At 53.9% G+C, this 10,264-nt stretch overlaps 1 protein-coding gene across 9 annotated transcripts in view; it reads left to right on the top strand.

Annotated features, from left to right (window-relative positions):
* The first annotated feature begins 8,304 nt into the window (after nt 1–8,304).
* The window catches only part of TRRAP (transformation/transcription domain associated protein), a 134,320-nt gene continuing 132,360 nt past the window's right edge, over nt 8,305–10,264 (top strand). For all 9 annotated transcript variants that reach the window (XM_031012671.2, XM_031012672.2, XM_031012670.2 and 6 more), the window contains exon 1: nt 8,305–8,406. The gene's annotated coding sequence lies outside the window, so the exon portion shown is untranslated. The remainder of the gene's footprint in view (nt 8,407–10,264) is intronic.

Here is a 10,264-nt window from a genome sequence, read left to right as displayed (position 1 = left end):
CCCCTCTAGGGGTTCCAGAGCTCCCTTCCTGCGCCCTGGCTCCTCCCCGCATCCCTCCCCACCCCAAATCCACCCCCGGCCGCATCCTTCCCCTCCACTACCCGAAACCACGCCCCCCGCACCCGCATTTTTCCCTTCCCCCGAGCCCCTCCCCGCCCTGGATCCGATGCCGCCGGCTCTGACTCAGCGTCCCCAGGGGCGTGCGCTGCGCTGCAAGCCGCCTGCAGGTCCCTTGGGGCTCTCCTCCAGGTACCTTCTCTCTGCACGCTAGTGGCTCCAAGATGCTACTCCTCATTCAAGAACTGTTGAGAGCTTAAGGTGCGCCAGGCGCTGGGCGAAAGGCCTCGAAATTCCTCTTGCTGCTGCTGCTGCTTCCTCTTTTCTTTTTTTTTTTTTTTTTAATCTTGAGACAGAGTCTCGCTCTGTCCCAGAATGGCGCGATCTCGGCTCACTGCAACCTCCGCCTCCCGGGTTCAAGCGATTCTCCTGCCTCAGCCTCCCGAGTAAGATGGGATTACAGGTGCCTGCCACCAGGCCTGGCTAATTTTTGTATTTTTAGTAGAGACGGGGTTTCACCACGTTGGCCAGGTTGGTCTCAAACTCCTGGCCTCAAGTGATCCTCTCGCCTCAGCCTCCCAAAATGTTGGGATTACAGGTGTAAGCCACTGTGCCCAGCCTCTTGCCCCTTCTTGATAGAGGGGCCTGAGCACCTGGCCCCTGCGCTGGGCTTGATGTCATCCCCCGGTTTACCCTCTTACAGCTGCTGTAAGATGGGGCTCCTGCTAGTATCTGGGCCCAGGGCCACTTCTTTGTCACTGAGGGCCTTGTGGGAGTCAGGCAACTGCGGTGAGGGGTGACCAGCCTACACAGTTACTGCCATTTGCCTTAGAGGAGCAGGGCTGGGCTCTCCTAGAAGCTGGAGGGGCCTGGCTGGCCTTAAACGCTGGAAGCCCTGTGGGTTCTGGTCCCAGCTATGCTTCTGCTTTGCTACGGGTACCTGGGCGAGGGATCCTCCCACACAGTGAGGGCCTTTGACCTCCTCTCTGGCCCGTGGAGCACGGATGGACCATCACTGCACCACCCAGTGCATTGACACCAAGGCATCTAAAGCAGGGGTCTCCAAGCCCCTGGCCGTCAGTACCAGTCCATAGCCTGTTAGGAACTGGCTGCACAGCAGGAGGTGAGCAGGGCCTGTGAGCCACGCTGAGCTCCACCTCCTGGCAGATCAGCAGGGCATTAGATTCTCATAGGAGCGCAAACCCTACTGTGAACTGCTCATGTGAGGGATCAAGGTTGCGTGCTCCTTATGAGAATCTAATGCCTGATGTTCTGTCACTGTTTCCCATCATCCCCAGATGGGACCATCTAGTTGCAAGAAAGCAAGCTCAGGGCTCCCACTGATTCTACATGATGGTGAGTATGTAATCATAATAGAAATAAAGTATACAATAAAAGTAATGCGCTTGAATCATCCCGAAACCATCCCTCCAACCCCTCATTCGTGGAAACATTGTCTTTGGTGCCAAAAAGGTTGGGGACTACTGGTCTAAAGGGCCCCTGGCTCTGGGACAGCTGTGAGCTTCCCTAGGAATGGGCCCCACTGGCCCCACTGCTATGTTCAGGGAATGGAGGGAGAATAGATTTGAGTGAGCCCCTATGAAAAGTTAAAAGGGCTAGACAGGGCAGGGCATGGTGACTCACACCTGTAATCCCAGCACTTTGGGAGGCCGAGGCGGGTGGATCACGAGGTCAGGAGTTCGAGACCAGCCTAACCAAGATGGTGAAACCCCATCTCTACTAAAAATACACAAATTAGCCAGACCCGGTGGCAGGCGCCTGTAATCCCAGCTACTCGGGAGCCTGAGGAAGGAGAATCGCTTGAACCTGGAGGCGGAGTTTGCAGTGAGCCAAGATTGCACCACTGTACTCCAGCCTGGGCAACAGAGCAAGACTCCGTCTCAAAAAAAAAAAAAGTTGGGGGGGTCGGTTGCGGTGGCTCACGCCTGTAATCCCAGCACTTTGGGAGGCCAAAGCGGGCAGATCATGAGGTCAGGAGATCGAGACCATCCTGGCTAACACAGTGAAATCCCGTCTCTACTTAAAAAAAATACAAAAAATTAGCCGGGTGTGTAGTCCCAGCTACTCCGGAGGCTGAGGCAGGAGTATGGTGTGAACCCAGGAGGCAGAGCTTGAGTGAGCTGAGATCGCACCACTGCACTCCAGCCTGGGAAACAGAACGAGACTCCATCTCAAAAAAAAAAAAAAGTGCTAGACAGATGTCACCCCCTAGTGGCATCAACTGTCACGGTGGTGATAAATACCAGGCCTAGGAACAAGGGGACTTTGGGTTCTCCCTGAGAGTTACAGGACCTTGGAGAAGTCACTTTCCTCTCTGCTAATGTTTTAAAAATTATTTTTTACAGAGATGGGATCTTGCTAGGTTGCTCAGACTGGTCTCAAACTCCTGAGCTCAAGCGATCCTCCTGCTTCAGCCTAGCTGGCACTACAGGCATGAGCCACCATGTCAGGCCCCCTTTCTCTTTAAAATGGGCATAATAATAGTCCCAACACCATGAGACTATTATAAGGATAAAAGGAATTAACACGTAGAACACAGCTTAGGACATAGTAAAGGGTTCAATCAGTGTTGGGTGTCAAATGGGAATTGCTGAAGGACTTGGGAGGAATTGGCTTGTTCAGCAGGACTTTGAAGCACTTGAGAAGAAAATAGTCAAGCTTGCAGAGTTGCAAATCTTTAAGACGGTTTAACATAATTGGAAGGCCAGGTTGTTCCTGCTTTTTTAAAATGTATCAAATAGCATAAGATGTATTGTTTCTAAAATGTGTAACTTTATTTCACTGAGTAATAATTTTACAGTAGCCACAGTGTTACGGAAGCCACCTTCAAAGCCACCCTGAAATTGATGCTGATGCCACCCTTTGGCTAATTCCTTTTTTTTTTTTGAGATGGAGTCTCGCTCTGTCACCCAGGCTGGAGTGCAGTGGCGTGATCTCGGCTCACTGCAAGCTCCGCCTCCTGGGTTCACGACATTCTCCTGCCTCAGCCTCCCAAGTAGCTGGGACTACAGGCGCCTGCCACCACGCCCGGCTAATTTTTTTTGTATTTTTAGTAGAAACGGAGTTTCACCGTGTTAGCCAGGATGGTCTTGATCTGCTGACCTGGTGATCCGCCCGCCTCTGCCTCCCAAAGTGCTGGGATTACAGGCGTGAGCCACCGCGCCTGGCCAGCCCTTTGGCTAATTCCTGTTTGCCACCCAGGATTTTCTTTTCTTTTCTTTTTTTTTTTTTGACGGAGTCTTGCTCTGTCACCCAGGCTAGAGCACAGCGGTGTGATCTCGGCTCACTGCAACCTCTGGCTCCCAGGTTCAAGCAATTCTTCTGCCTCAGACTCCCAAGCAGCTGGGATTACACACACCCGCCACCACGCCTGGCTAATTTTTTTTTTTTTTTTTTTTTTTTTTAGTAGAGATGGGGTTTCGCCACATTGGCCAAGCTGGTCTCGAACGCTAGACCTCAGGTGACCCACCCGCTTCGGCCTCTCAAAGTGCTGGGATTACAGGCATAAGCCACCGCACCCGGCCAGGATTTTCCATAGGCGTTACTCTTATCCCATCACCACCACCACCACCCTCACAGGACCCATCTCTGCTCCATCCCATAGCAGACTGGGAAGCTTCACTCTTCCAGGGAGTATCCGATAAGGGAGGGGCAGGAAATCCTCTCAGAAGGCTAGGTTTCCTTTTCATTTTTTTCTTTTCCTTTTATTTTTTGAGATGGAGTCTCAAAAATGTTGCCTAGGCTGGAGTGCAGTGGCACGATCTTGGCTCACTGCAACCTCTGCCTCCTGGATTCAAGCGACTCTCCTGCCTCAGCCTCCTGAGTAGCTGGGATTACAGGCATGCACCACCATGCCCAGCTAATTTTGGTATTTCTTAGTAGAGATGGGGTTTCACCATGTTGGCCAGGCTGGCCTCGAACTCCTGGCCTCAAGTGATCTGCTGCCTCTGCCTCCCAAAGTGCTAGGATTACAGGCGTGAGCCACTGTGCCCAGTCCAGAGAGCTAGCTTTTCTTTTATTTTTTCTTTTCTTTTCTTTCAGAGAGGGGTCTCTTTATGTTGCCCAGGTTAGTCTCAGACTCCTGACCACAAGCAATCCTCCCACCTCGGCCTCCAGAGTAGCAAGGATTACAGGTGTGCACCACCAAGTGCAGCTTGGCTTTCCTAATGTTCTTGGCTAGAAACAGAATTGGAGCCATGTATGTAATTTTCAATTTTCAAGTAGCCACAATTCAAAAAAGAAATAAGTGAAATCAATTTTAATGCTGTTACAAAACTCAACATATTCAAAATATCATCTCAACATATAATCAACGTAAAAATGATCAATAACCTGGGAGCAGTGGCTCACGCCTATAATCTCAACACTGTGGGAGGCCAAGGCAAGGGAGGCCAAGAGTTTGAGACCAGCCTGGCCAACACGGGGAACCCCAGTGGCAGGTGCTGTAATCCCAGCTACTCTGGAGGCTGAGGTACAGGAATCTCTTCAACCTGAGGGGCATAGGTTGCAGTGAGCCAAGATCGTGCCACTGCACTCTAGCCTGTTTTTTGTTGTTGTTGTTGTAAGGGTTCACCATCTCGTGTGCATTTTACGCTAAGATTTCATCTCCATTCAGATGGGCCACACTGCACATGGGGCTAGTGGCTACTAAGTGGAAAGCACAGCACTAAGTTGCCTGGGTACAAATGCGTCTGACCTTCCCAAGAGTCTTCCTGGTCATCCTCCTTTTTTTTTTTTTTTTTTTTTGAGACAGGTTCTCCCCCTGTTGCCCAGTGTGAAGTGCAGTGACACAATTGTGACTCACAGGTCACTGCACCCTCTAACTCTTGGGCTCAAGTGATCCTCCCACCTCAGCCTCCCAAGTAGCTCAGCTAATTTTTTAGATTTTTGGTAGAGATGGGGGTCTCACTATGTTGCCCAGGCTGGTCTTGAGCTCCTAGTCTCAAGTGATCCTCCTGCCTCAGCCTCCCAAAGTACTGGGATTACAGGCATAAGCCACTGTGTTCGGTCTCAAGAGTCATTTTTTTTTTTCCCACAAATTCTCCCAGTCTAGCCTATAGGGGCCACAAATACCTCTTACCAGGGTGACTTTGACCCTCCTCCCAGCATCCTCGCCTATGCCATGTGTCTGCGTGTCTGGTACTTAGCATGTAGTTTGGTGCAAAGTAGATGCTTGTGGAATGGCTGAAAGAATAAGATGAGGCCTCCCCTTGATAACGCCCCCAAAGCCTTGAACATGACTCGGTGTTGGAAACCATTTGTCGGTGCCTCCTCTGGACTGACCTTGGACTGCTTTCACAGACACCATCTCATATGATCACAAGGCAGCACAGAGGGGACATTCTCTCCCCTGGCGAGGTGAGCGTCGGTCAGAAGAGACACTGAGGGCAGTCTTAACAGGCAATGCCTGGGGCCAAATGTCCAGAACAGTAGCCACAGGTAAGGGTCTGGGACCTGGGGACAGATCAGATGTTGTGAACAGTCAGACCTCATTCGCCTGGCTCTGGAGGGGCGGTCAGGGAGGGACGGTGGCCTGTTTTGGTTAATTAAATTTTTCTGGGTAATGAAAAGTTCACACTTCTTTGGTGTCAATTCTTGTTGATGAAACTCTTTCTAAAGCAAGTTAGTGTTAGTTGGTCTGTTGGCCCTAGCAAGGTGGTATAATAAAATCTTTGGTCATTCGAGGGCAGCAGCCCTAGGGTCCGTATCCCTACCACACATCCTCGTTGTCCTGCATTGGAAATTAACTATGGGAGGTGGGGGGCCGCTGGGCAGGTAACAATGACTCGGAATCAGCTCCTGGGAGATGCATTTGGGGCTAAATCCTGGAGTAGCTTGGAGGGAGCAAAATGAGTTCAGGGATATCCTTTTTTTTTTTTTTTTTTTTGAGATAGAGTCTTGCTCTGTCGTCCAGGCTGGAGTGCAGTGGTGCCATCTTGGCTCACTGCAACCTCCACCTCCTGGGTTCAAGCGATTCTCCTGCCTCAGCCTCCCAAATAGCTGGGATTACGGGTACCCACCACCACGCCTGGCTAATTTTTGTATTTTTAGTAGAGATAGGGTTTCACCATGTTGGCTAGGCTGGTCTCAAACTCCTGGCCTCAAGTGATCCGCCCGCCTCAGCCTCCCAAAGTGTTGGGATTACAGGTGTCAGCCACCGCGCCCGGCCTATTCCTTTGTTTTTTAGAGATAGGGCCTCTCCCTGTCGCCTAGGCTGGAGTGCAGTGGCATGATCATAGCTCACTGCAGAGTTGAACTCCTGGGCTTAAGCGATCCTCCTGCCTTAGCCTCCCGAGTAGCTGGGACTTCAGGTGCATGCCACCACGCCCTGCTAATTTTTTAAATATTTTTTAGAGATGGGGTCTCGCTGTGTTGCCCAAGCTGGTCTCGAATTCCTGGCCTGAAGCAATCCTCCCACCTCAGCCTCCTGAATAGCTGGGATTCCGAAAAAATCTCCAAAAATCCTGAAGGATTTTAAGCAGAGGAGTGAATGTGATCTAATTTACCTGATTAGGATGAAGTTGACACTGTCCCTCACCTCTAATTCAGGAGACAGATGAGAAAACAGGCAAAAATCATGAAAGTGTGATGACTAATTTGATAAGATGCTTAGGCCACCTGAAAGTGCAGGGATTTTGCCAATGTTAGGGCCAGGCTTGACTGTATGTAGGTCTTTATCATATGCAATTGAGCCAAAACTTATTATAAAAAAGCGTCTACAGCTGTTTTCCTAACTCCCCTCAAAAAACAATATTAAACAATCGTTTAGCACACTAATTTCAGCCCTCAAATATTTCAGTCTTCAACTTTGGACCTCTTTTTTTTTTTTATTTTTATCTTCTGTGACAAAGTCTCGCTCCCACCTCAGCCTCCCCAGTAGCTGGGACCACAGATGCCTGCCACTAAGCCCGACTAATTTTTGTATTTTTTGCTAAGACGAGGTCTTGCTATGTTGCCCAGGCTGGTCATGAACTCCTGAACTCAAACAGTCCTCCCACCTTGGCTTCCTGAAATGCTGGGATTACAGGCATGAGCCACCACAGCCAGCTTGGACCTCCCACTTTTTTGGGGGCAGTGGAGGTAAGACAATAGCAGATTTTGCTTGCAAACAGGCAACCTCTTCCGTGATGTAAGGGCTATTCTGAGCCATTTTGTTTCTCCTGGGGCAGAATTAACTGGTACTAAAAACATCCATTCACAATCCCAGCATTTCAGCTGTGGCCTTGTTCTCGAGTGGCAACATTAAACGAGCAAGGAGCTTGTTTCAGAAAAGAGCACCTCCCCTCCAGGGTATCCACGGGCACTGAAACATTTATTTATTGCAGGGTGTGAAATGTGTCTAGGAAGGGAACATAATGATCTTGGTGGGTTAGTGATAAATGGGGTGAGGGTGGGGGGGTAGGTGAAGGAAGGTGTAGGAGGTGGAACCAGGGCCTGGAGGTGGCCAAGTTCATGTCATGCTTCCACACTCTGTCCCTGTAACATGGTAACCATGGCGCCTGACTGTACCTTTCCCTTGGAGACACCTTTTGGTCCGGCCGATGCCACCTCCCCTGGCTCCATCCCCACTCTATCCCTTCATTGCTCTGGCCTGGCCTGAGGCCTCTCTCCATCCAGTTTTGATGGAGGTAGCTCTGCCTGCCATGTGGATCCAGCCTCGGAGGTAAAGCAGCTGCAGAATCAATGGGGCCTTTCTGCACCTGGGCGGCCACTTCCAGAAGGCCCACCCGGACTTTCTTTTACTAACAGGGTCTCGGTCCATCTCCAGCCGTCACCTTCCCAAAGACCCTCCTGGCCTCCTCTCCACTCTGCGGGCCGAGAAGAACCCCAGGAGAGCAGCGGGGACCGGGAGCGAGGAGTGGGGGTGGCAAACCCTACCCTGCCTGCCACCTTCAGTCCAGTGGTGGACAATACCTGGACCCCATCGCTGCCAACTCGGGAAGCCGCCCCCCCCCCCAGGTGCCCACCGGCCCCCCCCCCCAGGTGCCCACCGCCCCCAGGGTCCCCGGGCATTCCCCGAGGCCTGGCTCCTGGGAGGAGACTCAGGGAAAAAGGAGCCCCTAGAACCTGGGCGCCGGCCCGGCCCCTTCATGGCTGTCGGGGATTTAAAGGGCCGGGACCCACCCGGACGGCGGACGCCCCTCCCCGTGCCCGCGCAGGCCGCACCCACTTGGGGGCGGCGCGCCGGGGCCTGGTGCTCGGTCGGCGGGCACTGCCGCTTTAAGCGGGGGCGGGACTGCGCGCAGCCGAGCGGCTGCGACGAGGGCTCGGCTGGGGGTCGCAGGGGTCGCGGGCCGGGCCTGCAGGAGCCGGGCCGCCGAAGTCGGGGTAAGTTGGCGGGCGGGCGTCCGAACGGCCCCGGGAGGTGCGCGCGGCCCTCAGGCGCGGGGAGGCCTCTGCGGCGCGGCGGCTCCGCGGAGGGATGGAGCTGGGGACTCCGAGCGCCCCGGGATCCCCTAGGCCCCAGCCAGAGCCTACCCGGGGCTGCGGGGCCGACGGCGTTTGCGGCCGAGCTGAGAGGAAGCTGTGGGAGGCGCAGCGCTCGCGGTCGCGGGAATTGGCGCTCGGCGCTCGCCGTAGCTCGGCCTGGGACGCGGTCGCGGAGCGCCCGGGACGGCGACCAAAGGAGGGAACCGGAGGGCCGTTTGTGAGCTGAGAGGTCGGGTAGGACGTTGGGGGCCTGTCCCTCCGGAGGCGCCCCCCGGCCAACCTGGCATCTCCGGGCCTCTACGCCGGCACTGGACTCGTTAGGCCCGGCGCGGGGAGCGAAGGTAGCGGCGACCACAGCGCCCCCTCTGGCCCGGCGGCGCCGCCTCAGGCAGGGCTTGGCGGGGTCTGGGGGCGGCGGGGCAGTTTGTCCCCGGGAGTAGGAGCAGGCGCGGCGCCAGCCCGGCCTGGGCTTTCGTCGTCCGGGGTGGTGAAGTTGCTTTCCCTCAGACACGCAGAATGGGGGCGTTTCCCCCCGGCCAGGGCCCCCAGGCTCCGCGGGACCCCGGGAAATGGAAGAGTTGACGACTTCCGTGGGAAGGGGGAAGTTTGGACAGGACTAGGGAGGTTCTTAGGCGGGGAGAGGCCGTGACTTCCGAGTCTTGGGTACCCTGGGATGGGGATGGGCAAGGAGAGACCGTAACCCCGAGTCTTGGGTCCCCTCGGATGGGGATGGATAGGGAGAGACCGTGATCCCGAGTTCTGGGTCCCCTCGGATGGGGATGGGCAGGGAGAGTCCGTGACCCCCATGCCTTGGGCCGATGGAGATGGGGAAGGGGGTGTCACCTGAAACAGGCAGTTGCCACGTCCCCTAGCAGGGCATGACAGACTCCCCCGCCTTGGTTTCCTTCGTGGCTTTTCCTACCCGGAGCCAGAGGGCTGGGGCTTCTGGTGGGCTTGTTGTGGGACACCTGTGGGCATGCTCGCTGCATGGAAGAAGGGTTTTTGGTGTCTAGGAGAGAGTGGCCGGAAGGAGCTCTCTAGTGTGACCTGTGTCAGCTGCAAAGCAGTGTATCCGGTAGGCCTGCAAAGGAGGTCCTGGTGTGTCTGTTGAAAGAAAACGAAGCCATGAAACCACCTGTTAGTGCAGAGCGGGATTATGCAAGGAGGAGGGGTGAAAGCAACTTATTTCACCAGCTTCTCGTGATACTTTGTGACACCTGTTAAAAGAAACCACGTCTCCATCTGTGTGTCAGCTGGGAGCAGCCACTGAGTGCCTACTGCCTGGCAGCTACAAACAGAATTTATAGTTTCCCGTGCCCCTCACGTAACCACAGTCTGGAGGGGTGCTGCTTGGGAGCCCACCTTTGGCACTTGGGGATTTTGATGTCCGCTGAAGTTTGGAAACCAGTCACACGTACGACCAAGGTTGCCCCAATCCAGCCTGCTGCCAGCGTTTTTTTTTGTTTTGTTTTTTGTTTTTTTTTTCCGAGACTGAATCTTGCTCTATTGCCCAGGATGGAGTGCAGTGGCACAATCTTGGCTCACTGCAATCTCCACCTCCTGGGTTCAAGTGATTCTCCTGCTTTAGCCTCCTGAGTAGCTGGGATTACAGGTGCCCGCTACCACGCCTGGCTAATTTTTGTATTTTTAGTAGAGATGGGGTTTCATCATGTTGGCTACGCTGGTCTGGAACTCCTGACCTCGTGATCTCCCTGCCTTTGCCTTCCAAAGTGCTGGGATTCCAGGCGTGAGCCAC

This window comes from Gorilla gorilla, chromosome 6 (assembly GCF_029281585.2).
Source record: "Gorilla gorilla gorilla isolate KB3781 chromosome 6, NHGRI_mGorGor1-v2.1_pri, whole genome shotgun sequence".
In the NCBI taxonomy this organism is placed as follows: Eukaryota; Metazoa; Chordata; class Mammalia; order Primates; family Hominidae; genus Gorilla; species Gorilla gorilla.
The sequence above is the reverse complement of the archived record's forward strand: the minus strand, read 5'-3'. Positions and strand labels throughout refer to the sequence as shown.